Source organism: Erpetoichthys calabaricus, chromosome 7 (genome assembly GCF_900747795.2).
Source record: "Erpetoichthys calabaricus chromosome 7, fErpCal1.3, whole genome shotgun sequence".
NCBI lineage: Eukaryota > Metazoa > Chordata > Cladistia > Polypteriformes > Polypteridae > Erpetoichthys > Erpetoichthys calabaricus.
Window position 1 is genome coordinate 83041479 of NC_041400.2, and position 26566 is coordinate 83068044.

Here is a 26566-nt window from a genome sequence, read left to right on the forward strand (position 1 = left end):
GTACCTCGACGTAGATGCTTTTTTCTACACTAGTCTGAGTATAGGGTACCGTAAACAAATCCAATTTGGATTTCACACACTCTTGAGACATGCGATGAACGAAAGACATCTTGAGTTAAAAAATGTTTTTCGATTTCTTTTTTCTGTGGGCGCGGGACTTATCCTTGTGGTGGAGAGAAGAAAATGATGTAAAAGCTGAACGGCACGTCTTTTTGATGATCGGGGATGCTCGTGATCCGGGAGGTCTCTTATGCTTAGTTTTCCTCATCACCATCAGACCCGCCCCTGCTTGATTTTCCTCGCCTCCTCGAGTCAGCGCTCCTGACATGGCCCCAGCTACTACGTCTTTGACAATATTCTTAGCGGCTGATTTAATGTGGGGTTTGACAATTTCGAATCCTCTTTTCAAGAGAGGCAAAGCTCTTCTAAATAGCCCGTGAAATATTCCGCCGATCTCAGAACCATACATCATGGGGGCCCCAGAGAACCCGGGGAGACCATTGCCTGCTTGGGCTTCGTAATATTGCACATAAGGGCTAGGGTCCAGGTAAGATCTCATCTCTGTATTAGTCGTGTATGCACCTCTTAGAGGGTCTGAAATGTAACTTGACAATGACCGTGCCAAACTGAAATGGAACCGGTTTGTTCTGATCTGTCTTTATTTCAACGGTCAAAGTATCAAACTGAGTCTTGCTGACCGGAGCGTAGTGCGGCTTGTCATAGGTGATTGTGGTAATCTTGTTCATCTCATCCTCAATATGTACGCATCTCAAGAGAGGGACGTAGCTGTCTCCGACTCTTTGGTGAGACACAATGTCGCTGTAGACGTACAAGGTATAAAAACCCGCTCTGATATCTGCGGGGAAAGGAGCTTCATTCGTCAGGCCTGCGGTCATGTCATCATAAGCTCCTAGAATCCTCCCCAACTGTCCCTTAACATGCAGAGTTTCATCCTTCAGAGTGCTTACGACGTAAAATCTTCGCTCCAGAGCGCTGTAGCGGAATCTCATGGTATTTTCCGGTAACTCAGTGACTGCTGAACCGAAATCAACGAATAAGGGTTCTTTCGCCACCACTTCATTCATCTTGGAGGTCACTTTCTCGAGGCTAGAGTAATAACCCGCGGGAATAGTATAAAATTTAACTATTTGCGGTGACACCACCATAAAGTCATTATCCGGTTTGTCTAGAGTATTCCAGGTGTGTGGATACTGAATTTCGGCCAATCCAACTTCCCAGGAACCCTGTAGTTCGATTGGGGCAGCTAATTTGATGGTATATTCGGTGGTGGTATTACTAGGGAAAACATCCCGGGAAGAATTACTGGGTAGAACAACGTAAAAGCTTTTTCTCTCCATTGTGAACACACCGTGAATGAAACACTATTTTTGATTCTCAGTAAATAACGTCTTGCGCGTAGCTTTCAGGGATCCAACTGATAAACTTTTCGGGCCATCCGAGCCATTTCACCAAAATATGCTTTTTTCTATCGATATTTTTTTTCGCAAAATCTTTTCAATCCTGAAGACGTCCATACCTCGAATCTTTTGTAACTCTGCCTCGTAAAAGGACCCTATAATGTCTTCGCCGTCATAATCTTTCAGCTTGTAGACAGGCGGATCCCTCGGGACTAGTTCAGAAACGGTAAATACCTCGTCTGAAAAGGTTTGTTCGTATCCCTTGGTAAAAGGATTCCGGGATTTCGATACTCTCAAAGTATCGCCGACTTTGAATTTATATTTTAGGTTTCTTTTGGGTTTAGTTAGGCCGTATAAGTTTTTAAAGACTTTCCAAGAATTGGAACTATTCACCTCGGCAGGGGGCATTTTTATACCTCGGTGATAGCTCAGATTATAAGATTTCACCAAGTCCTGTAGTCCCGGCAGATAGGACCGGGTATTCCGGGAACTGAAATAACGCCACATCTTGGTCTTCAGAATTCGGTTGAATCTCTCCACCACCGAAGCCTTTAATTCACTAGCGGTGGTAAAATGTTTAATCCCGTGTTTATTGAGCAGGCTTTGAAATTCCCGATTGAGAAACTCTTTACCGCTATCGGTCTGAAGTTTGGTGGGAACTCTACCTTCCTCCAAAATTTCTCGAAAAGCCCTCGTTACTTCTTTACCCGTTTTGTTTTTCAAAACCCTGACCCAGGCATATTTAGAAAGAATATCTATACAAGTCAATAGATACTTGTAACCTTGGTTATATTTGGACAGGCTTGTCATATCCACCAGATCGATTTGCCATTGCCCATCTATATTGGAGACATACACCTTATTCCTTTTAAAATGGATTCTGACCGGTTTATGTATTGTGTAGGTGTATTGACCCGATAACCACTCGGATACCTCTTGGTCCCTAATATTGTTCCCTGCTTGCCGGAGAGCTCTTTTCAAAGAGTCTTTTCCCCCCAAGGACCCCGCGTTCTCAGAGTTATAATATGTTTTTTCCAAGACCTGCTCCATCGCCGGCGATAAAACGGACACTGACAGCACTTAACAACTTAGAAAACATTTATTTAGGAGTCTGATTTGCTCAGACTGGTACGGTTTCAGGTACAGAATTGCCCACCAGTTCTATCAGATCATTAAATTCCAGGTCATATTTAGTCCACAGGTTCATACATCCCTCATGATTAAGATTACGCTTACAAAACTCATTTGCCACACGGTGGGTTACAGAGTAGGAGTATTCATCCAATTCATAAAATGACTGCATTACAGCATCATAAATAGAGCTGGTATTTTCAAGTTCATCAGCAGTCTTTTCAACCACTTCGTATATTTTGCGAATCGGCAGTAGAATATTAAAATACCCCAGAACTTTCACAGCCAGTCGTTTCAGCCAGTATTTGCGGAAAATCTTCAGAATCTTCTGAAAGCGTCCTACACGGTAGGATATTTCAGGTTCAAAGAGGCAGGTATGTCTTCTCTGGCTGGGATGACGTATATCACAGCCTTGACATTCTTTTTTTCTGGTCGTAGTAGACAATAATGTCCAGCAGAGACGTCATCAGTCCTTTAAGAAGTTGCAGGGCCTTTTTCCAGGTTTCAGGCAGAACACCATCCGGACAATCCATATCTGTCTCAGATGGGCCGATTGACATTGGTTCCTGCTGAACTTGTTTGTTCACCCACGGCTGTCCTGGAGCTAGGTGAGAGGTTTCCATCTGATCACCATTAGCGGAGACGGAGGTATCTGTCTGATCACCATTAGCGGAGACGGTGGCAGACCACTCCGACCCTGAAGATTGGAATCCAGTGTCTGTCTCAATGTCTCTTGACCAGAGACTGTAATCAGGTCGTATACTAAAATACCGGGGGTCAGATTCTTGGTGTTCCTGATGGCCATCTATCTGGACCGAGTTACAGAATTGGTAAGATTCAGGCTTTGGTGTCTCAGGCTTTGGAGCCTCAGGCAGGAACCCTGAGGATGTTACGCCGACCTCTGTCATTTCCGTGTCTGTAGCTGGCGATATGCGAGGAGCTTTAAAAGCTTCAGCGAATTCTGGAACGGTCTGGTCCTGCATGCTGACCTCCGTCATTTCAGAGTCTGTAGCTGGCGATATGCGAGGAGCTTCAAAAGCTTCAGCGAATTCTGGAACGGTCTGGTCCTGCATGCCGACCTCCGTCATTTCAGAGTCTGTAGCTGACGATATGCGGGGAGCTTTAAAAGCTTCAGCGATTTCTGGAACGGTCTGGTCCTGCATTTGGGTCCTGTGACTAACAGGCTGAGTATTTATAGTAAAAGGAAAGGGGCGTGGCGTTAAATAAAGGTGAGTTTGTCATTTCGTCATCGCTCGAATCGACCTATGTTTCAGACCCCTTAGTCTGTGATTTGGACTCTGTGTGTTTGAAATAACGCCGTGGTGTGTAGAGTGGTGTGTAGAGAGAGAGATAGGGGCTGCTTGTCTTTCTGTGAAATGGAAGATTCAAATGCTGGGCGCTTAGAACTTTTCTACTTGTCGCTCTGAGACCGTACCCCAAAGGGTAGAGAGATATTTTATTTTCGTGTTAATATTAAAATCATAGACAGAATCGAAGAAGATGAGCCGCTTTTTTATACAGCACTTTCAGAAGTGGTGGGGCCAACCAACAGGTGCTGCCTGTTGTTTGGAACAAGCCTGGGCATGTTTGGACTTGCCTTCAGGAGGTGGGGGATGGAATGTGGTGATGGTGGGTTCAAGGAGGAGGCAGATATCCATCAAAAAGCCTTTGACAGAAAGGACCCCTGAGCAGGTAAAGGGGGGGTAATGGCAGACTCAAGGAAGGGGCAGATATCCATCAAAAAGCCTTTGACAGAAAGGACCCCCGAGCAGGTAAAGGGGGGTAATGGCGGGCTCAAGGAAGGGGCAGATACTCATCAAAAAAGCCCTTGACAGAAAGGACCTCCGAGCAGGTAAAGGGGGTTAATGGCAGGCTCAAGGAAGGGGCTGATATTCATTCAAAAAGCCCTTGACAGAAAGGACCTCCGAGCAGGTGAAGGGGGCCTCAAGGAAGGGGCAGATATTCATTCAAAAAGCCCTTGACAGAAAGGACCTCCGAGCAGGTGAAGGGGGGCTCAAGGAAGGGGCAGATATCCATCAAAATGCCCTTGACAGAAAGGACATCCGAGCAGGTGAAGGGGGAGGTTCAAGGAGGGGACTGGACGTGCGTCACCGAAGGGACGGGGCGGGGACCGGACGCGTGTCGGCGAAGGGGTGGGGCGGGGACCGGACGTGTGCCGCTGAAGGGGCGGGGCGGGGACCGGACGTGCATCACCGAAGGGGCGGGGCGGGGACAGTACGTGCGTCATGGAAGGGGCGGGGCTTAAGGCCATCCATCATTTTTGACAGAAAGTGTTCTGGCAGTCAGCCAAAAGGGGCGGGGCTTAAAGGTCATTAATCATTTTGATTGACAGTTTGACAGTACGTGCATGCATAATACTACTGGTATGCAATACTAGCACCTTTTGTTAAGTGTACTGTCATTGTGTTCAAAGCTTACAGGAGGACCCCCCCACCCTTAAAGTCACAATATTGTATTGCCATAAACAGAGTACCACCAGTAATTTGGTTCCACAGCACAATGTTCTTGATGGTTAAAAGCATAGCCTAATAATGATAAAAATGCTAATTAAAAAATAACAGCATGCCAAAGCTTAGGAGCATGCACCGATACAGCACGTATCTGCACCCACCACAAGACGAATCACCTCAGCATCCCAAATTAGGACCCAAGTGCAGCACCACACTAGTTTGAAAGGAATAGTGTGAGATCTTTTGTTCAGTGGCTCGAGTGCCAGTCCTGCCACCAACCCCCGAGTTCTCCCTGCAAGTTGGAGGACCTGCTTTCAGTGCTGGAAACAGGCTAACATCATACCCAGGACAAAGCAATTGCAGGTGAAAAGACTTGTTCAAGGGCCCAACGGAATGGAATCACTTCTGACATTTACGTTATTCTAACTGGCAACCTTCTGATTGGTGTTGCAGATCCCAAGCCTCAGAGCCGTGCCAAAGCAGAAAAAAACAATAATGATAGTAACTGAAGAATGTACTCCAGACTGTAGACTAAAGAAAAAAAGGGAATGCAAAGTTATGAACAACTATGTTACTTCATTCAAATGAATTTAATACCAAGTAAGTTGAAAGAGATGATTAAAAGATAAGTTTACGAACCTCGCATTCAAAAAACCTACATTAGGAGAGTTATGGAATCCTGGGCGCACTTTTAACACCTGCCTTTTTCTGAACACATTCATTTTTTGTTGCCTAACAGTGTTGATTACTGTTATCTGCAAGAAAGTCTGAAATTGATATAGACTTAATATATTTTCTTAAGTCCAGGAACGTAGGCCTACGTTTTACCATCCTTCGTTTGGGTTCTTTTTTTTTGAAGGTTAAGTACACATATTCTGGAGTTTAATGGATTTATAAAGCTCCTCCACTTCTGTCAGCAAAGTAGAAATATTTTTTCCTCTTGTTATCATCATCTAATCATATTTTTAGATAGCTTTAGTTCTCTTGTGTACATAGTTTTCCTTCATTTATTAAACCGATGTTTGATAAATGTATCCTTTAGGAGCACTGGAGACAAATGCCACATATAGATTTTTTACTAGTTAATTACAATACTTTAAGTCTATTTTTGTGTTATAATTTAATGCCAAATCTGTAGTTTACTTAGCGTACGTCTCCCGTCGCATTCCAGACACGTTTTTATAAAGAAATCAAGCTCTACTGCTCCACTTACACTGTTCGCTCTTTGTTGTTTCAGCTAGTGATGTGTCGTTCGCGAACGAGCCGGCTCTAACTGCCGATGCTTTGAAGCCAACGAGAGGAGCTGATGCCCGTCGAGCAGAGCCGAAGCTTCCGCCGCTCCTGCTCAGTTCTGCTGAAAATCCATTTGGCAGGGGCGGGACTTTACTTATATGGGCACACAGAACATTGGCTCATAATGCCGGCTCGTTCACGAACAACACATCGGACTAGGATCGTACCATTATGTGAAAGAAGGAAGGGGGGCAGACGCTCCGAAGACAGCGAGTGTTGGTACAGGCCAGGTACACGTGTACCTGTCGCTGTGACAGACGAGGAGCCAGATTTAAATGCAAGCGCATCGTGAAGAAAAAAAGAAGAGTGAAGAAATGAGTGAAAGCCGAAAAAAAGAAGCATCTGGCTGCATTTCAGTGATATTGGAGACTGCAAAGCTAAGTGCAGAATTTGTAATATGAAAATATCCGTTAGAGCAGGGTCAACAAGAAACCTGCACCGACATATAAGAACCACCCACCCATCCGTGCACCCTCCTGCCATCCACTGACCCTGGAAAAGAGCCAAGTACTTCTGCTGCAGCATCCACTGTCTTACCGAAAACTGCAGGTATAACACAGTCTTCAGTTCAAACCAAAATAAGCACATTTATTCAAAAACAAATGACGCCAAACAAACAAATAAGTGTCGATGAGGAGCTGGCTAAAATGATAGCTAGCGACTTTTAACCATTTTCCATTGTGGAGGACAGAGGATTTACAACTTTTGTACAGGCCTTAAACCCCATGTATGTTCTCCCTGGCAGAAAAACTTTGTCCCAAACAATTATTCCATAACTATATACAGCATCTGAGGATGGAGTACAACACTGTGCTTTCAGAAACCACTACTCTGGAAAAAAGGTAGCATTTAATGACAACAGAGCTGTGGATGAGGCATTTCAAAGAATAAGTGCATCAGCAGCAAGATGCAACCCCAGCAACCTGTCTGCTCCTCCATCAGAGGGCCAAGAGGAAGAAATTGGAGCAGGGGCATGTTCACAGGAACCACAAGCTTCTGCTGTGTGGAGGCTCTTTGATGAAAGAGCAACAGGAGACACTGCAAGGAGAAATCCCACAGCTGATGCTATGCTGGAGTTGAGGTCCTATCTTGAGGAGCACCTCATCCAAAGATCTGAAGACCCACTGAGTTGGTGGGAGGCCAAGGCTGCAGTCTACCCACGCCTGGTTAAGGTAATGGTAGGAAGACTTTGCATTGTCGCTACATCGGTCCCCTCAGAAAGAGTCTTCTCAAAAACAGGACAAATAATCACGGAGAGGAGAAATCGCATCAGCCCATCTAAGCTGAGGCATCTGGCATTTCAGAATGCCAACCTGGCCTAAAAACTTTTATTCAAAGAGTCATAGTGTTGTGTTGTTGTTGTTGAGTTTGGCCTTTATTTAATTTGTTTGCTGTGTTTGCTGTGGTTTTGTGTTAAGTTGTTCATTTAAAGCTTTTATTAAAATGTTAAACAATAGTAACTGTATTTATTGTAATGAAAAAATGCATAAAAATACGTAATGTCTGAAAACAATGAATAACAAATTGCTTATACACAAACCATTCATAATTGCTTAATTAGGCTAAAATATAAGCATCCAAGTGATACTAAACGAAGAGCCATTCGTGAGCCGTAAGAGCTGGCTCTTTAAAGGGAGCCGATCCAAAAGAGCCGAAGCTTTTAAAAGAGCCGGAGTGCCCATCACTACACTCAGCCTGCTCACTCGTCACTTGATTATAAGACCTGCAGGCGACTCTGTGGCTCATCCTTTCACTTAGTGCGAATCAGCTGCTTTGCTCGTCATTGAGGTTGTAAACTATATTTTCAACTTCTCTTCTGCGTGAATATTTTGAAAGTCGTTGAATTCTGGAGTGGAGGCTGACGGAGAGCTGCAGGCGTAAGGAGATTTCGTCTTATTTTCTAGATTTACTTTATTGCTGTTGTGATTTGCACGCGTTTTTAAAGTTTATGTAATACTAAATATGCTTTCTTAATGTCTCTGGTAAATACACCAAGTTCTTTTAGATTGGATGGAATTTTAAAATGTACTAGCCACCACCTTTTAGTTTATTTTTGTATCTTTTAATTAAGCTTTTAAAAACATGTCAGTGTAAAGTGAGTTATTTATTTATGAGGTTACGGTTTTTCTTCTCATTAAAATTAAGATGTCCACATAAGAGCGTGAACGTGGGCATGGTGTTTATTTGTTACTGCTGTGACGCCCGACGAAAACTTTACATAAACCTTCTCGTGGGCCGTTTTTACAATTGCGTACCGCTTCCTTCGAGCATAAAGGCCCACGAGTGCTTCTGACGCGTTTTAGAACTGTAGCCCTCCACTTAAACACGCTTCCTGGTGCAGTCTGCTGCTCTCTAGTCGTAAAAGCAGAGCCCTACCTTACGTTTTCTTCAGGCTTATTTTACACATTGTACAGCTAGATGATTATTTTTACGCGTGCACGCATGTTTGTAGAACGTTTTTAATTTTTTTTTTTTTTTTTTAGAATTACACGAGACAAAAGTGACTTATTATTTTTGATACGGCAGCTAACAAAATCAAGATTTGATTTTTGTAATCGTCGCTGTTTATGTGTAATAATGAGATGAGCGTTTAAACATATCGGGTAGTACATTTTCCATCCATGCATTTTCCAACCCGCTGAATCCGAACACAGGGTCTGCTAGAGCCAATCCTAGCCAACACAGGGCGCGAGGCAGGATCCAATCCCGGGCAGGGCACTAACCCACCGCAGGGTGGTACACTTTATTTTATCGAATGTCATGACGAAAGACCTGTTTCTCGGGGTAAGCTTAGGCAGAGTGCAGAGAAATTTCTTTAATCGTCTGCATCGTTCGCTAAGTAGTATGCTGTGCTTTCTGTAGAGGCGCTTATGGGTCACCCGACAACACAATGAGCGCTACAGTACAATCTTTTGGGCCGAAAAAATTATGCAGTAGTTTATGACCTTTGTGCTGCAGTATGTAGTAGAAAAGGAGATGCAGTATACAGAAAAATGCATAGCAGTAAATGCTTAAAAGTGAAAAGTTAGCATTATAACATTTCTTCAGAGTACACAACCCTTCTAAAGTAACAGGGTAATCTGCCCTGCTCTGGTGTAATTATAGTTTATTCAAACTAGTCCAGGTAAAATTATGTGCTTTAGTGGTAGGTCTTGAAGTCATGGCCTTTATGAATTCATTTTATTGTTGCCAATAATTATACATGCCTTAATTGATCGCTGCTTTCATATTCTCTTGTATGGTAATATGGTGATGCAATAGATAATGTCATCCTCATAGCTTTGGATTTGAATCCCGACCCTGTAATTAATTTTGTGTGTTCCCTGGTAGTATCTGTTTTTTGAGTGGGGCTTGGGGTAACTCTCGTTTTCCTCACAACTCCCATGGACATGCATGTTAATTGGCATCTCTAAAGTTCCTCCGTATGTATTAGTATGGGTGTCTGAGTAGTGCTGGGCGGTATAACCAAAATTCTATATCACGTTATTTTTTCAAAATTATACCGGTTTCACGGTATTCAACCATATTTTTTTCCCCATGCATGAGTGGATGTTAACCACATTTTCCACTGCAATTACTGCAGTAGACTGGCTAAAAATAACCTATTCCACTGTCATGAGAACTGTACAAAAAAACATTCTAATGTGCATTAGACAGTATTCACCAAATAAAAAGGAAATAAAACAAGTGCATCTTGGTGATGACATCTTTACCAACTGAACCAACATTTAGGCAAATTGCATTAATATGGACCTTGCTTCAAGCTAAGCTATATACATAAATAATAAAACTGCAACTTGCATTTATAATGCTATTAGTGGTATAGCCCTACGGAATCGTATTAGGGCCACAGTGAAGAAAAAAAATACAGACACGGAAGAAAAAAACTATGTCGAGAATAAAGTCGACGTTGACTTTATTCTCGACATTTCCACTTTAATCTTGACGCTTATGTCGATTTAAAGTCGACGTTTCCACTTTATTCTCATAGTTTTATAATTAAATCAGAATGTCGTAAACTAAACTTCATCCTAAAATCAATGTTTAATTTACTAGATTTTCTCAAACCCCGTCATAAGTTAATGTAGCACATTAAATGCTTTGTGTTGTGTTCCCCGACCCAGTTGTTAATCACTGTGCGCTTCTTAAACTGACTTCCTCCGCACTAAGAGGAGGTGCTGGCAGCAATCCCCGCACAGAATACATTCACTTCATGATATTCCTGCTCTCTGGAAATTTTAGAATGCTAAGATATATACTTGATATCATTTTAAGGATGAAATGCATTAAAGCAGGTATTAAACATGCACAGTAGTGTCGCGGTAGTGCTGCTCCCTTGATAAACGTCTTTGTGAAATTAAAACTAGTTACAAACTTAGACCACGGAATGTTCAGAACTTTAAAAAAATCTTCGTTATACATGTTTAATTATGCCATCCCAACAAGTATTGTGTGCGAGGCAGGAGCAAATCCTGAACGCCAGCACATCGCAGGGTGAATACGAGCAAAACATACACTAGCTGAGTCAATATAGCATAACAAAACCCCACATTCTACATAACTTTGAAAGGAAACTGAAGCACGCCGAGTAAACCCACCAGAAAAACATGCAAATTCAAGGTAGGGTACACCTGAGACCCCCTTGCTGCGAGGCAGCAGTGCAACCTCCACGCCACCGTGCCCCCACATGATTAATACATGCTTTAATGCATTTCATCATGAAAATTATATCCGGTATTTATCTTAGCATTCTAAATGTTCAGGGAGCAGGAATATCATGAAGTGAATGTATTCTGTGTGGTGATCGCTGCCGGCGCCTCCTCAGTACAAGAAGAAGTTGGTTTGAGAAGCCTGCACCGATTTAACATGGCTAGGAGAATACTTAACACAAAGCATTTAATGTGCTACATAACTTATGATGGGGTTTGAGAAAATCTAGTAACTTATTCATTTTATGATGAAGTTTAGTTTACGATGTTCTACGTTAATGACAAATTACGAGAATAAAGTCAACATGTCAACTTTAATCTTGACATAAACGGCGAGAATCAAGTAGAAATGTCGATAATAAAGTCAACATGTCGTCACACTATTACACCGAATCCAGGTACATTACACTGTATTGAAAAAGAATAAAACAAGTACAACTTGGCTTGCAGTATTATCCAGTAGTATAGAAACAATATTCACAGATTTGAACATGATGGTCCACATCTGACCTTTTAAAACCAAAGTATCTCCAGGCAATGGACGCGACTCCTTTTTTTCAGGAAAAGTTCTTCTGTGTCATCATGTTCAACTTTATTGTCTGCTACAGCTTCAGTTTTGGAATGTTCTCTGTCCATTTTCACCGTGCATGTACTAACGCATGTACTCCATTGTATCTGTTTAGCGGTGTAGCAGTGAAAAAGGTCTCGCCTTAAACAGTTTCCCGCAGTGCCACATTCTGAACGTTGTTTAGGCAATTTAAACCGGCGTTGCGATATTAGAAAAATCCATAACATAACAAAAATAAAAAACGGTTTTCGGAATGAACCGGTATACTGCCCAGCACTATGTCTGAGTATTTCCTGCAATGAGTTGGCAATCTAACAGTTCATTAGGATCAGATAACATGCATTCTTCAGTGCTTACAGAGCTAAGCTGGCAGCACCAAGTCCCAGTAACATTAGATCAGTGACTCAAATAACCATTTAATTACTTGTTTATCACTAGAATCCCTGAAGCCTATGAAAAAACTTCATCAGCGTGTTTTGTTTTGCAAATGTCGATCAGGATGGGCAGCCAGCAGCCTGCTGTCCCATCCCTCACCAATGCAGCTTTAGGGCGCTTCATGCTCAGAACTCATACATGCACGCATCATGAATGCCATGCGTTCCCAGCTTTCATTTGATGTGTCCTCTGAGCAGGTCCACCGAAATTAACGCGATGCGTGTTGCAGTCCAGGCAAAAAGTCGGGAGGCACAGTATGATAAAAGTCGGACTGTGATATCAGGGTCTCTGTTTACTATCTACATGTGACAGAATAACGCTATGAGGATCCTCTGGGAACGATGTGCCTGCTTCGATGTTTGATGTGGTGAAGCAAAATGCTGACATACAAATGCATTCGTGGCGCTTTTATAGTCTAACGTTGTATATTAAAAGTCTCACATCATATGTTCTGTATGGTTTTTTTTTTTTTTTTTTTTTGCACCTTCACAACACCAACAAAATGTATAGCACTATTTCAGCCACAGAGAAAAAAAATTAAGGGCAGTAATGATTAAAGTGGAAATTTCGGCTTAAATCTCGAATTGTCCACTTTAATCTCGTAGTTTACTTTATCATTAAAGTATACCATCATAAACGTCATCTTAAAACTGACCCAGTTGTTAATCACTACCTGCTTCTGGGGCTTCTTCCTGAACTGACAGCAGAGGCAAGCAGCAATATATCACCACACAGAACACATTAAATGTATGATATTCCAACTCTCTGCACATTTAGAATCTTTAGATTTATACTTATCACTTTCATGATGAAATAACATTAAAGTATGTATGTTACATTTTACAGATAGATCATTAATTTCATTTAAATAATGAATACTATTAATAATTTACACACATAGGGGTGGCACTGTGGCAGAGGGGTAGCACTGCTGTCTCGTAGGGAGTCACGTTGATGGTGTTCCCTGCTGGGCTTTTCATGTTTTCCTGCTGGGTTTGCACAATGTGCTGTTTTCCTTCCAAAGATGTGCAGATTTGGGGATTTGGTGATGATAAAATTAACGCTATTGTATGTGAGTGCTTGTATTCGGGAGCTGATGCCCCATCCAGGGATTGTTTCTACCCTGTGCCCAATGCTAGCTGGAATGAACACATCCCGGATTGATGGATTTAATCATTAAACATTCTTTTCAGAGATGTTCAGTTTTCTCACAGTGATATCTCACACTGCCTCCTGGTGGAATCTTCCAGATTTACGTAAAGCATACGCGCAAGTATGAAGAGTAAAACACTTGCGTAGCACTATCGTAGGCTGGAGTATAATTCACGCGATGTGACGCATCCACCTGGCCTTAATCATACACAAAGTTCTCCCGGCTCAGATCTGTTTATCTGGGTGTGAGGTGCCTTGAATTCTATAGGGTAAATAATAGTGATGCACCGATATGGAAATTCTGGGCAATGCTGATAACATATGTTTTTGTCTACTGATGAGCATTGGCCTATTATTTTTTTTAAATTTAGATTTGAATATTTTAGTTATGCTGAAAATGTATTCTGCATTATCAAAACAACAATGGTAGCATGTGAAACAGAGATGAACTTTTTTATTTTTAAATTAACTTTCTGACTTTTTTACGCTCTTCTTTGCTATAGATATAAGCAGCCAGTACTTTCTGTGGGGGCAAAAAGAGCAAGATATGGCCCGTCTCTATAGAAAAAAATATTCCAGGTCATGTACAAAAATCTGCTTAACATACACATTCTGGGTATCTTAAGCACATCAAGACACCATGACATTACAGAACATGGCATTGGGTATATTAACAAAAAAAGAATGCATATTCTTTGTGCCATAATCAGACATATATAACTTTAAGCAAAACTAAAATAAAAGGTACAATGAGACCAGTAACCCTGGTTTTAAGTTGGCTTCTTTAAAAGCACAAATAGTATGTTTTTCTTTAAAAAAGAAAGAAAAAAGAAATTTCTGCCTTTTCACCAGCAAGTCTGTTTCTGTTTTAATTTACTATATTTGACATAGCATTCACTGCCAGCGATTCACTGGTAGGATGACGCCCAACCTCTTGCTTCTTCCAAACGATGCCATCTTTTGCTTTTACGCCTGGTGCAGCTGCATTGTTCCTATTTGTGCGTGGACGTTTCTCGTGGGAAGGGCTTCTGTTCTCTTTCTCTGATATAGAATCCTCATCTGAGTTTACCTCTCTTATAGCACGTCTTTATTTGAAAAGTAACAGTGTCAGATCAGGGGGAGCGTGAATGTGACTGATAAAATAAAAAAAGTGAATACTAAAACAAAATGTTTACAAGTACAGTAATCCCTCGCTACTTCGCGGTTCACTTTTCGCGGATTCACGACTTCGCGGGTTTTTAAATACAAGTGATTGCCCGCCTATCGCGGAAGTTATGTTCCAGACCCATCAGCAACAGGAGAAAATCTGTGATTATAGAAAGACCATATACATAAACATTTTTATAGTTTAAGCCTTAAAATACCCATCCCACATGCTTTAAACACATGTAAACTTATAAAACACACTTTGTTAACACACATGATATGTGGATGTCGGGCTAAGGATATGAGTAACATCTCACTATTATAAAACATTTTAACTTCACGCAAGACAAGACAGTGAGACAGGAAAATAGGTGATGTACAGGCTTTTAAATTATTGACACGCAGAGTGACAAGCAGCACAAAGTCCACTTCTCCTTAGCGTTCATTCAGCTCACCACCCCCTTGACAATGCGAAGTGGCAGGAGCGTACTGCGCCTCCAGGTTGGGGGGTTTGAGCGAACATGCGTTCAGCCCTCACACACCCCCACTCCTAATCCTCCTTCTGAACGCTCAGAGTTCAGCTGCCTACCTTCACAAAGCGAGTGCAGGCACGTTGACGTCTGATCGCTGCGTGCAGTGTTGGTCTGCGGTGTTTAAGAATGCAGAAAGTGTTTAAGAGCATAGGAAGTGTTTATAAGAGCGTGGGAAAGGTTAACGAGAGTGAGAGGTTTATAAGAGTTTGGGAAGGGTTTATAAAGCCTTAAAATATGTATAAATAATAAAGTAAATATAGGTCGCTACTTCGCGGATTTTCACCTATCACGGGGGGGCTCTGGAACGTAACCCCCGCGATAGGTGAGGGATTACTGTACCATTAATTTAGACTGGCTGTTACAGACTCAAACAAATCAAATGTATGTTTTTAGTCTGTAACAGTAATAATAGCTGCTCACTATTCAAAACAGTTAATGCATGTAGGACCCAGGATCGAACCTGCAACCTCTCGACTTAAGAGATAGCAGTTCTTACTTCTGCACCAGCCAAGCAGATGTTATGATCCCCGTTAGTCACCAAACGCTGAATATTTGAACAATTTGACGCTTTTTATACTCCTGCCATGCGACGCCATGTCGGCCAGTAGTAGCGGATCCGGAAAACCGTGTGTGCTGCTAAACGTAAGGCACACCTGCAACGAGATTTGAAAAACGGTAAGCTTACTAAGATTTCTACCTTTCTCAAAACTGAGCAAGGACTAGCTGTGGTAACTGAGAATGCTGATGCGAGTGAATCGTTGCAACAGTTGCAAGCAGGTTATGCAGACAGTGCAGTGAGTGAAATGGTTGCCACTATACAGAGTCTGGAAGTAGTGATACAGCGTCTTCAGAGCAGGTGCGATCTACCAAGACTGTTAAAAATGGAGAAACTACTAAAGACAAACAAGCAATATATATGACAATTTCCTACCGACAAGGCAATTTTCTTGGAACCATTGATACCTCACTTTATGATGTCCATTTTCTCAGAACTTGTGTAAAACAGGTCAGTTGTGTAGTAGTGTTCTCTCAGCCGGTGTTGTCGTTTTAATTTGTTACAAATTGAAATTGGTTCATTTTATAGCACAGAACAGTTTCTACTTTCTAGCTTACGTTACATTTTAATCATCTTCCTTCACAAAGTTGTCTTAGAAAAGTAAGCGGGTCCACGTCTTACATATATTTATGTACTACTACTACCCACACCTCCCACATTCCATTCCCACAATTTATTTTTGATTTTTTTAATCGCTTTATTACAGCTGCTGCAAGTTATTACAAATTCTATTTGGAGAGCTGTTTTGTTTGTCACCAGCGTGTGATCTGATAATGTCGCGGTTGCGAACACCACTGCCCAGCCGCCCGTAGGATCTAGTTGTGAATAAATTACTAACAGTTATGCTAGACAAGAGGAGCCCACCTCAGGGTGCGGTACAGGGGCCTTCAACAAGCTAGCTACGCCACTGTGTGGGCATAATGCTTTTATTATATTGAAGAACTAGCAAAATACCCGCGCTTCGCAGCAGAGAAGTAGTGTGTTAAAGAGGTTATGAAAAAGTAAAGGAAACATTTTAAAAATAACGTAACATGATTGTCAATGTAATTGTGTTGTCATTGTTATGAGTGTTGCTGTGAGATAGATTATACACACACATACATGCGCTTACAATAACATAGAAATCAATATAAACAACATTAACATCATTATCATATGAGAATATGAAGTAATATATAAGAAGCACATTTCATATAAATATAAATTATTAAACCGCAAAATCTTCTTCTATAATTTGCTACCGTGGCTATTCGTTTGTCTGTCCAGGATTTTGAATCGCCTGTAGCTTGCAAACCGTTTCACCTATTGACTTGAAATCTGGTACACATATAGTACGTGACGTCTGCTATCCACTTTATGGGTGATGATTGTATTACTCTTTTTATCTTTATTTTATTTTATTGTAGAATCAACTCCTATCTGCGCACACCCAGGGCGGCCGTGGGCGGATGCGTATGGTGTATTCACTCCATGTTATCGTGCATTGCGCTGTCACTGGTATTTTGATAAAAGAATTTGAACAACATATAAGAAGCGTATAAATTATTAAACAGTAAAACATTAACATTTAAGAAGTAAAGTTACATTGAGTACTACTGCAGTGCCTTCGGGTATACCTCATTTTTTCTTTGCCCATTACATGCTTAAATGTATAAATTTTTTGGTGTACCTACCCGAGAACACGCAACATATAACTGACCGTGGGAGAAGCATGGATTTTAAACACGCGTTGAGTTCATCTGCTGGTCTCCCTCGTGGAATAACTGGTAATGTTTGACTAAAATCTACAGCGAGTAAAACGACATTACCTCCTATTTTTTTTTTTTTTACGATCTCTGAGATCTTGCTTTTTTCGGTTCAAGGCTTCATAAGCTCTTTTATGTTCCATGGTGTACTTATCCCAAACCATCATCTTTGAATGTTGCAAGACTTTCGCCTTGTATGTAGATCGGGGTAATTACATTCATGGCATTCGTTTTCTGAATCACAATCTGATTGTATGGGTGGTTGCCTGCCAGGTCACGCTTGTGGTTTGTCAGCAAGTCGCCTTACGTCCGCCACGTGCCCTCTTTCTGTTCCCAGAAGCAGATCATAGAATGGTTTTAATAGTTTACTTTCAAATAATGCAAAGAGTATGCGACACGTGTTTCTCCCTAATTCTGGGCTCATCAGGCGTACACACTCAGTGTATCCCCTCTCGAGAATCGAATCTCTATCGTCCGCGCCAGAGGTGAAGCCCCTAACGTTGTGCTACGGCGTGTGGTTCGTTTATACCTCGTGTCTTCTCATTAAACTTTTATCTCGTGAATATGTTTTTGCAATCCGCAGTGGAAGCGTTTCTATAAACTTAATTTAAACTTACGTTTTACACGTGCTTTTTTCACTTATGAAGATGCTTGTATGCTTCACTCGGTCGCTTCTTATTGTTTCGCTCCCTTCTCAATTGTTTAATGAATTTTTTGTTCTTCGCTGTTTGCGGTGTCAGAGTTGAAGCCCCTAACGTTGCGGTCAGTAAGTCGGCTAACATCCGCCATGTGCCGTCTTTCAGTTGCAAGAAGCAGATCATAGAATGGTTTTAATAGTTTACTTTCAAATAATGCAAAGAGTATGCAACACGTGTTTCTCCCTAATTCTGGACTCATCAGGCGTACACACTCACTGCATCCGCTCTCGGGAATCGAATCTCAAACGTCCGCGCCAGAGGTGAAGCCCCTAACGTTGCGCTACGGTGTGTGGTTCGTTTATACCTCGTGTCTTCTCATTAAACTTTTATCTCGCGAATATGTTATTGCAATCCGCAGTGGGAGAGTTTCTATAAACTTAATTTAAACTTACGTTTTACACGTGCTTTTTTCCCCTTATGAAGATGCTTGTATGCTTCACTCGCTCGCTTCTTATTGTTTCGCTCCCTTCTCAATTGTTTAATGAATTTTTTGTTCTTCGCTGTTTGCGGCTCCTCCTTCATTTCTCCCTACTGCGTTCACAGTCTTTTCACGTGATTACGTGAGAGGCGTGATGACGTGACACTCAACTCCTCCTCCCACGGCCATCGAGCTGCCGTCCATTACAGTATACAGTAATCCCTCCTCCATCGCGGGGTTTGCGTTCCAGTGCCACCCGCGAAATAGGAAAATCCGCGAAGTAGAAACCATATGTTTATATGGTTATTTTTAGAATGTCATGCTTGGGTCACAGATTTTCGCAGAAACACAGGAGGTTGTAGAGAGACAGGAACGTTATTCAAACACTGCAAACAAACATTTGTCTCTTTTTCAAAAGTTTAAACTGTGCTCCTTGACAAGACAGAGATGACAGTTCTGTCTCACAATTAAAAGAATGCAAACATATCTTCCTTTTCAAAGGAGTGCAAAGCAAGCAGTCAAAAAAAAAATCAATAGGGCTTTTTGGCTTTTAAGTATGCGAAGCACCGCCGGTACAAAGCTCTGTTGAAGGCGGCAGCTCACACCCCCTCTGTCAGGAGCAGGAAGAGAGAGAGAGAGCCACAGAAAAACAAAGTCAAAAATCAATACGTGCCCTTTGAGCTTTTAAGTATGCGAAGCACCTTGCAGCATGTCCTTCAGGAAGCAGCTGCACACAGCCCCCCTGCTCACACCCCCCTACGTCAGCGCAAGAGAGAGAGAGAGAGAGAAAGTAAGTTGGGTAGCTTCTCAGCCATCTGCCAATAGCGTCCCTTGTATGAAATCAACTGGGCAAACCAACTGAGGAAGCATATACCAGAAATTAAAAGACCCATTGTCCGCAGAAAACCCGCGAAGCAGCGAAAAATCCGCGATATATATTTAAATATGCTTACATATAAAATCCGCGATGGAGTGAAGCCGCGAAAGGCGAAGTGCGATATAGCGAGGGATCACTGTATTGTGAAAAAAGAGGTTCCAGTTATGACCATTACGCGTTGAATTTCGAAATGAAACCTGCCTAACTTTTGTAAGTAAGCTGTAAGGAATGAGCCTGCCAAATTTCAGCTTCCACCTACACGGGAAGTTGCAGAATTAGTGATCAGTCAGTCAGTGAGGGCTTTGCCTTTTATTAATTAGTATAGATTTACTCTGAACAGCAAATGCTTGCATTGCTGCTTTTTTATATATAAATGAGTATGCCTGTCCTTAAAATTCTTTGCTCATGAATGGAGATGCAATTGCTCAAGAACTGACTCTGGACCAGATACCAGTGCTTTGGAAGCAGCATGTGACAGCATGTTACCATCTAAATAATACATTTCATTTGTTTATATACCCGTATAAGAGAACTTTCAGGTTTTTTTTATATTCCTAATCTTGCTTTACTACTTTTTAAGATTTTAAATGGTTCTCTGCAAAATAAGTTATACTGTATGTGTGCGGAGTACAGCATATGCAGTTGGTAAGATAAAGTACATATTTCATTATAGTGCTATTAATTCAAATTAATGATCACAGTTATTATACCAAAGGCATTAATCTTATTTTTTCATTTTCTTGCACCTCTACATTTAGTATAAATAGTTATGAGTAGGCAGCAGTCGGCATTATTTTTACATCTTTTAATTCATGTATGTTGAAATGCTGTATGTCTTCAAATTTAGAAAGCAGTGAGACGTAAGATGTTTTATTTGGTACAAATATTTTTTTCTGTCAATATATCTTTTTAAAAAATTGTCTGCCAATATATGTTTATGTAGAAAGAGTATTTTGAGAATATGCTCTTGAGATTGCTTAATTTTGGTAGTGTTACAAGTGTGAAAGTTTTCTTTAGTAGGCTGCATTGTAGGGCTTGTTTTGATAAACTTATCTGAGAAAGTGTTTAGTAAATGTAAATTTTCTTTGGTTTGTCTGTATATGATTTTTCTCCATGTTCACAAAGATGTTTTAAAACCATATGTTAAAATCTAGTTAGGCTTATTTTTTTTCAGTGGGTAACCAAAGAAATTGGGAATAGCTCCTAGTGTACTTATTTTTAGCTAATCTTGCTTCATTTTTTACTGTAGCCTATACAGTACATGTTTGCAAAGATTCTGCCTAAAAGGCATGTGCAATATATTTTTATTTATTATTCAGCTTTTATTAGATTGCACAATTTTAAAAATTTCTTCATTTGATTAAATTTTTTTTTACCTTTATGACAAAAAACATCACAGTAGAAGTACCCATTGTTAACCTGTGGAATTAGGCCAATAGAATAATTTGAACTGGATTCAGTCTGGGAAGTATGTACTCAGATTGTACAATGATGTATACTGTAACCATGATAATTTTTATTTATATCATGATATACATTTTTGTCCATACCACACGTAATTGGGAGAATAGTTAGCTGCAAACAGGAAATTATAGCCATAATAGAGACTTGGTTGAACCATAGAAATGGGAAAGAATATAACATAAATGGATTCATATTCTGTACGAAACTCGGGCAAGACTGAGAAAGCATGTTCATCTGAAAATCTGGAGGTATTGGAAAGTTTAAGTAAACCTTTCAGTGGATGAATAAGGAATTAATTTAAAACTGCAGAAAAAGCAGCTGTTTAATATGAAACAATCTAACTTAATTGAGAAGTGCTATGAGTGGGATGTTTTTATATATTTTTTTTTTTCCCTCCTCATCTTTTCCCAATTCTATGTGGGGTCAATATGCTTGATCAGCTTTTTCCAAACAGCTTGGTCCTGCACTTCCTTGCTAGTCAAGCCATTTTCCTTCAGACCTTCTTTTACTTAATTCATCAAACTCTGCTTTGGCCTCCTTCACTCTTTCTTCCCCTGCACTTTCATTCACATCACTCTTTTGCCCATATGCTTATTGCCTTTCTTCATTACATGTCATCACCACTTCAACCTACTTTCCTGTATTTTGTTTGATATCTCTTTCACTTTTGTTGTAACTCTGTCTAATTTCTTATACTGTCCTTTTTTCTGTAAGTATATACATCCATGTCAACATTTTCATTTCGGGCTGTGTTCCCTTAACTGCCCATGTCACAGCTGCACACATCATTGCAGGTCTTATCACAGTCTTACAAACCTTACCTTTTTACCGTCCCCTTAATTCTTTGATCACACAATATTCTTGATACCTTCTTCCAAATGTTCATTCCACATTATACTCTGTGGGTTATCTCTGCCTCTAGTTTTCCATCTCTGGCTACCACTGATCTTTAGATATTTAAACTTGTTTACTCTATTTAAGTTTTCTCTGCAGGCTAATTTATTAATCCTAGTTATCATTAAACCTCATATGTTCTGATTTCTTATCTATCTTCAATCCTCATTGTTCCAAAGCCCTTCTCCATTCTTCTAACTTCCTCTCCACTACCTCTTTTCTGGTGCTACACAAAACAATGTCACCAGGAGGGATTGGTTTTTTATCCCATAATTCAACACATCTATAACCAGATTAACACTAGAATCCCTGAAGCCTACAAAAAAACTCATAATCCCAGGCCACCTTAAATCCCTCCACACCTCTCCATTAGCATCTTTTGTTTTGTAAATGTGTCGATCAGCGCAAGCAGCCTGCCATCCCATCCCCCTCCCTAACCACCTATAAACACAGCTTAGCTCGTGGGGGAAAAAGTTTCCCCAGCTCAAGTCTTGTTTATCTGTATGTGAAGTGCCTGGAGTTGTATAGGGTAATAATACATATATTGTTAATTGGAACACATGCATTTCATGTGCATTCGGTATCTGAAACGATCTATGTAAATGTAGGATGACATGAAATGCAAGAAATGTTGAACACATACCTAAAACTTTTTTTTTCTTGTTATAGTAATAACGACTGAATTTGAAATATCAAAAACACTTTCACAAAATGTACACGTATAACAAAACCACAACTACTTGGGTGGTGCAGCGGTAAGAGATGTATATATGTGTGTGTGTATATATATATATATATATATATATATATATATATATATATATATATATATATAATGTGTGTGTGTGTATATTTATATATAAAAAATATGTATACAGTGATCCCACCTCGATCGTGGGGGTTGTGTTCCAGAACCCCCCGGGAAAGGTGCAAAATCCGCAAAGTAGAAACCATATATTTATATGGTTATTTTTATATTGTCATGCTTGGGTCACAGATTTGCACAGAAACACAGGAGGTTGTAGAGAGACAGGAACTTTATTCAAACACTGTAAACATTTGTTTCTTTTTCAAAAGTTTAAACGTGCTCCATGACAAGACAGAGATGACAGTTCCATCTCACAATTAAAAGAATGCAAACATATCTTCCTCTTCAAAGGACTGCGTGTCAGGAGCAGAGAATGTCAGAGAGAGAGAGAAAAGCAAACAATCAGAAATCAATAGGTGCTGTTTGAGCTTTTAAGTTTGTGAAGCACCGTGTGGGAAGCATATCGCACAACTAAAGGGAGGAAAAAGAAAAGAAAGACACAGGTTATGGAGTGAGGAAGTAAGCAGGAAGCAGTGTGGAAATAACCGGTGTGAGTGAGCAAGCACATGCTCTCAGGCATGCAGCTGGACAGCGAGCCCAAGCGGGGGTGTTTGGTCGACACTCGGTGGGGCAGATGGATGCGGTCGCCTCCAGCTGAGCGATCAAGGAGCTGGAGTGACCAGAAGGTCGGCTGGCCGAGAAGGCAGTGGGGGTCACCAGTTAAAGAATGCACTGGGCTTGTTTTTTAAAGAGACTGCTTTCAGCATTGTTTTAACCTCATTGTATTTAATAAAGACTTTTTTTCTATTGGATTTTAACCTCCACTTCACTTATTTTATGGGATTATTTATTTATTGAAGGATTCTGAAAGCACTGCACTTTATTTAATTTGGACTTTGTTTTTGATTTTTGTTTTGTTGATTTTAATAAAAGCACTTGGCACTTTTTGCAACATCCCCTTGCTCCATTGTAGTGCCTCACTGTCATGCTCATCGGTAACATTACCGACGGTGGCGGATTTAAGGGCTCCCGGAAGCAAGATGGGAGCATGCAGCGAACCTGCATCATCACAGACTTTACCTCAAAACTGTAATCTCCTCTCCACCCACTTCCTCCTCACTCCCTTCATGCCAGAACTCGACTCCTGCAAGATTAGTTTTCTTGGTTGTTTATGGTTAGTTTTTGTATAAATTAAGGATTTTTCAAATGTTCGTTTTTTTTTCCCCTGTGCTTAACACTCATTTAAAAAAAAAAAAAAAAAAAAGTGTTTACAGCGAGCGGTTCGTAAGGCTATAGTGTAAACTCTTGCAATGTTAGTTTTCTCTTTTCAAGGTTTTCTCAGTGTTATTCAATGTTTTTACATTTAGTTTACTATTACACTGTGCATTCTATGGTATAATTAACTATTTTTGTGCTTAAAAAGCTTTTTAAAAAAAAAAACAAAAAACAAACAAAAAAAAAAAATTTACATGCAGTTTGTACGGTCTGGAATGGATTAATTGTATTTACATACAGTCCTATGGGGGGGAATATTACTTCGGGTCTGTGAATCTCTCTCTGTGTGTGTGCGTGTTACTTATATATGTGTGTATGTGTATATATATTTATATAATTATATATATATATAATATAAAAAAGAAATCCTGTCATACTACGTGATCTTCTCAGAAGATAATTTAAAGATCCGCGAGACGAAAGAGACCTGCCACTCTGTGTCTCACGGGAACATAGAATGAGAGTTTTGCAAGACACACCCTACTTATAAGCAATATCAAAAAAAAAAAAAAACATCAGTAATGTAGAGGTTGTCATGCAGCACACACAGCTCCAGGGCTCTCAGTAAATATAAAGTGTATAAGGTCAATACGGTAGAAATGAATAGGGTAGAAATTAAATGAATAGCGTAGAAATGAAACGTCGACGATTAAACGAAGAAGAAAGAAAAGCGCGGAAGAAAGACTCAAATGCGTTGGACCGAAAAAAGAGCAAAAAAGAATAATCGAGGTGCAAATTCAGAAAATAAGGAAAGTAATTATCAGCCCGGAACAAGAGGAATTGGGGAAAAAAAAGCACGTCCATTCTGGCTCAGAATTAAATGACCGTGAGTAAGAGACAAAGTAGAACTTCATAAAGATGTTTATAAACGTTGGAGCTAAACACATGCAGAGCAGTTTGTAGACTATGAAACCAGGGAAATTAGAAAGGCTAAAAAAAAAAAAAAAAACCTTGGCGCTATACACGTGGAGAAAGTTAAAGGATATGAAAGTAGGAAAATTAGAAAATATAAAAAAGTAAAGATTGCAGTAGCGCAAACAAACTGCCTCATTTAACTATGCACCTGTCTACCTTTGGTTTTGCACAATAATTACTACACTATTGCACCTTAACACACAATTCTACTTTATTCACATAATTTTACTTATTATTTTCTACTATACTGTTATCTTTCAATCTATGACTTTTTGTTAATCTAACTGATATTCTTCTAACTTTGCACAGTTTTTGATAAGTGGATCAGGATGCATTTCACTGCGTGTTGTCCTGTATAACTATGCATGTGACAAATAAAGAATCTTGAGAATTTCAAAAACGGAGTTTACCGCACATGCATTTATTGGTTACTTTGTTAATGTATATACAGTATATTTATCTGTCTGCTTATTTAAAAACCTAAATTTATCCCAGGAGTCAAACGTTCTGTCTAGCCCTTGTACAAAAACCTAGACAAAAGCTGGGGTATCATCTTGGTAACCCCAAATCAAGAAGAATAAATAATTCTTGAAAGATGCAGTGTTGCATATAGAATTTCCGGCCAAGCAGGGTTACATGTGAAAGTGATAAATAAATCGGGCTTTCCTAATTTATGTACTATGGCCATTACCCCCTGATAGTTTTGCTGCATGTATCTTGGACTTCCTGGAAATGTGGACGGTAATATGATCATTTTGCCTACACATACGTTGTTGTTTTCAGTGTTTGCTTGCAGTGCGTCTGATAGTTCCATGCGCAGATCTTGTTGATGTAATCTGAGATAGTTGAGACGCGCGCCCTGTTTTAACATACGCATCTACGATGTACTGTTGGAATATTTTGCCGCTGGAGTGCAAAATACTAAATGTATTCCTCATTGCTAATCTGTACGCGTAAAAATTGGCATTGAGTAAGCCTTATTCGCCTGGCGGTTCTTTTATCGGGAACATGTAAATCTTTGTGCCAGCCAGTGTCTCCGTAAGGGAATAAAAGTGGGTAAACCATAGGATCGCAATTCATACTGAGCGTGGAAATCTGTTTACAGGAGTTGCCTATGGGATAGATGCAAATGTCCCTTTCGGCAGGTGTTTCGCCATCTTCTCTGACAAAAATCGCTGCAACATCGGTGTGACATGTCGGGGCATTGTATTGTTGTAAATCCTGCCTAGGGTTTTCCTTGAAAACCATTCGTACAGATGCTGTTGGATTGGACTGAGCGATTTCACGTATGTGTTTGTATGATTTAGCGAAGGGGTTGTGGTTCTGAGCATAGAATCTAACTGGAGAAGTACATTTTTGCTGCATGCAGAGTTTGCTTTATTTTGTAAGCGTACTTCAGTAGCTTGCACTGTGTCAAACATACAACTGTCCATATCCTGGAGATCTGCCTGTATATTTTAAAACAGTATGGTCCGTGACCAGGAGGTTGAGTTATCTGTGCACCCGTGGAAGCAAACGCTAGAGAAGAGTTGTGTTCTCGAATGTGTTCACAGTAATTTTTAGCTTCTGATGTTTGCTGTGTAAGAAGCTTGTTGTAAAGACACAGGTGGCTCCCGCAAAGGTGGTAAAGCTACTTTACCGTTGTGGCAGCACCTCGAGTACTTGTTGGATGTGTTATGCTCAGCAGGCTAGTATAGTGCATGACATGGAAGAGAATGAATAGGAATCGAGAAATGCCGTGTCGGCTGCATGTGAGCGGGACCGGTTTTGAAGACGAGCCGCAGGCAGCATGAGGAAGGGTTTGGAAGAGACGAATAGGAATCACGAGAAATGCCGTGTCGGCTGTGTGTGGGCTGGACCGGTCTTGAAGTGGAAGCGGGATGAACCAGAAAAGAAATATGAGATATACAAAAAAATACTTTATAATAACACTTATATTAAGTTAAAAAGTGTACTAAAAAGTAAAAAATACTTTTAAATTTATATATTTCTGTGTGTGTGTGTGTGTGTATGTATATGTATATGTATATATGTGTATATATATGTATATGTATATATGT

At 40.4% G+C, this 26566-nt stretch overlaps 2 protein-coding genes across 3 annotated transcripts in view; one reads left to right on the top strand and one right to left on the bottom strand.

Moving 5' to 3' along the window:
* The window catches only part of LOC127528851 (uncharacterized), a 676472-nt gene that overhangs the window by 58377 nt on the left and 591529 nt on the right, over positions 1 to 26566 (bottom strand). The gene's annotated exons all lie outside the window — the stretch shown is intronic.
* LOC114654119 (myogenesis-regulating glycosidase-like) overlaps positions 8007 to 26566 on the top strand; it is a 133608-nt gene continuing 115048 nt past the window's right edge. Inside the window, exon 1 of the mRNA XM_051930082.1 lies at positions 8007 to 8190. The gene's annotated coding sequence lies outside the window, so the exon portion shown is untranslated. The remainder of the gene's footprint in view (positions 8191 to 26566) is intronic.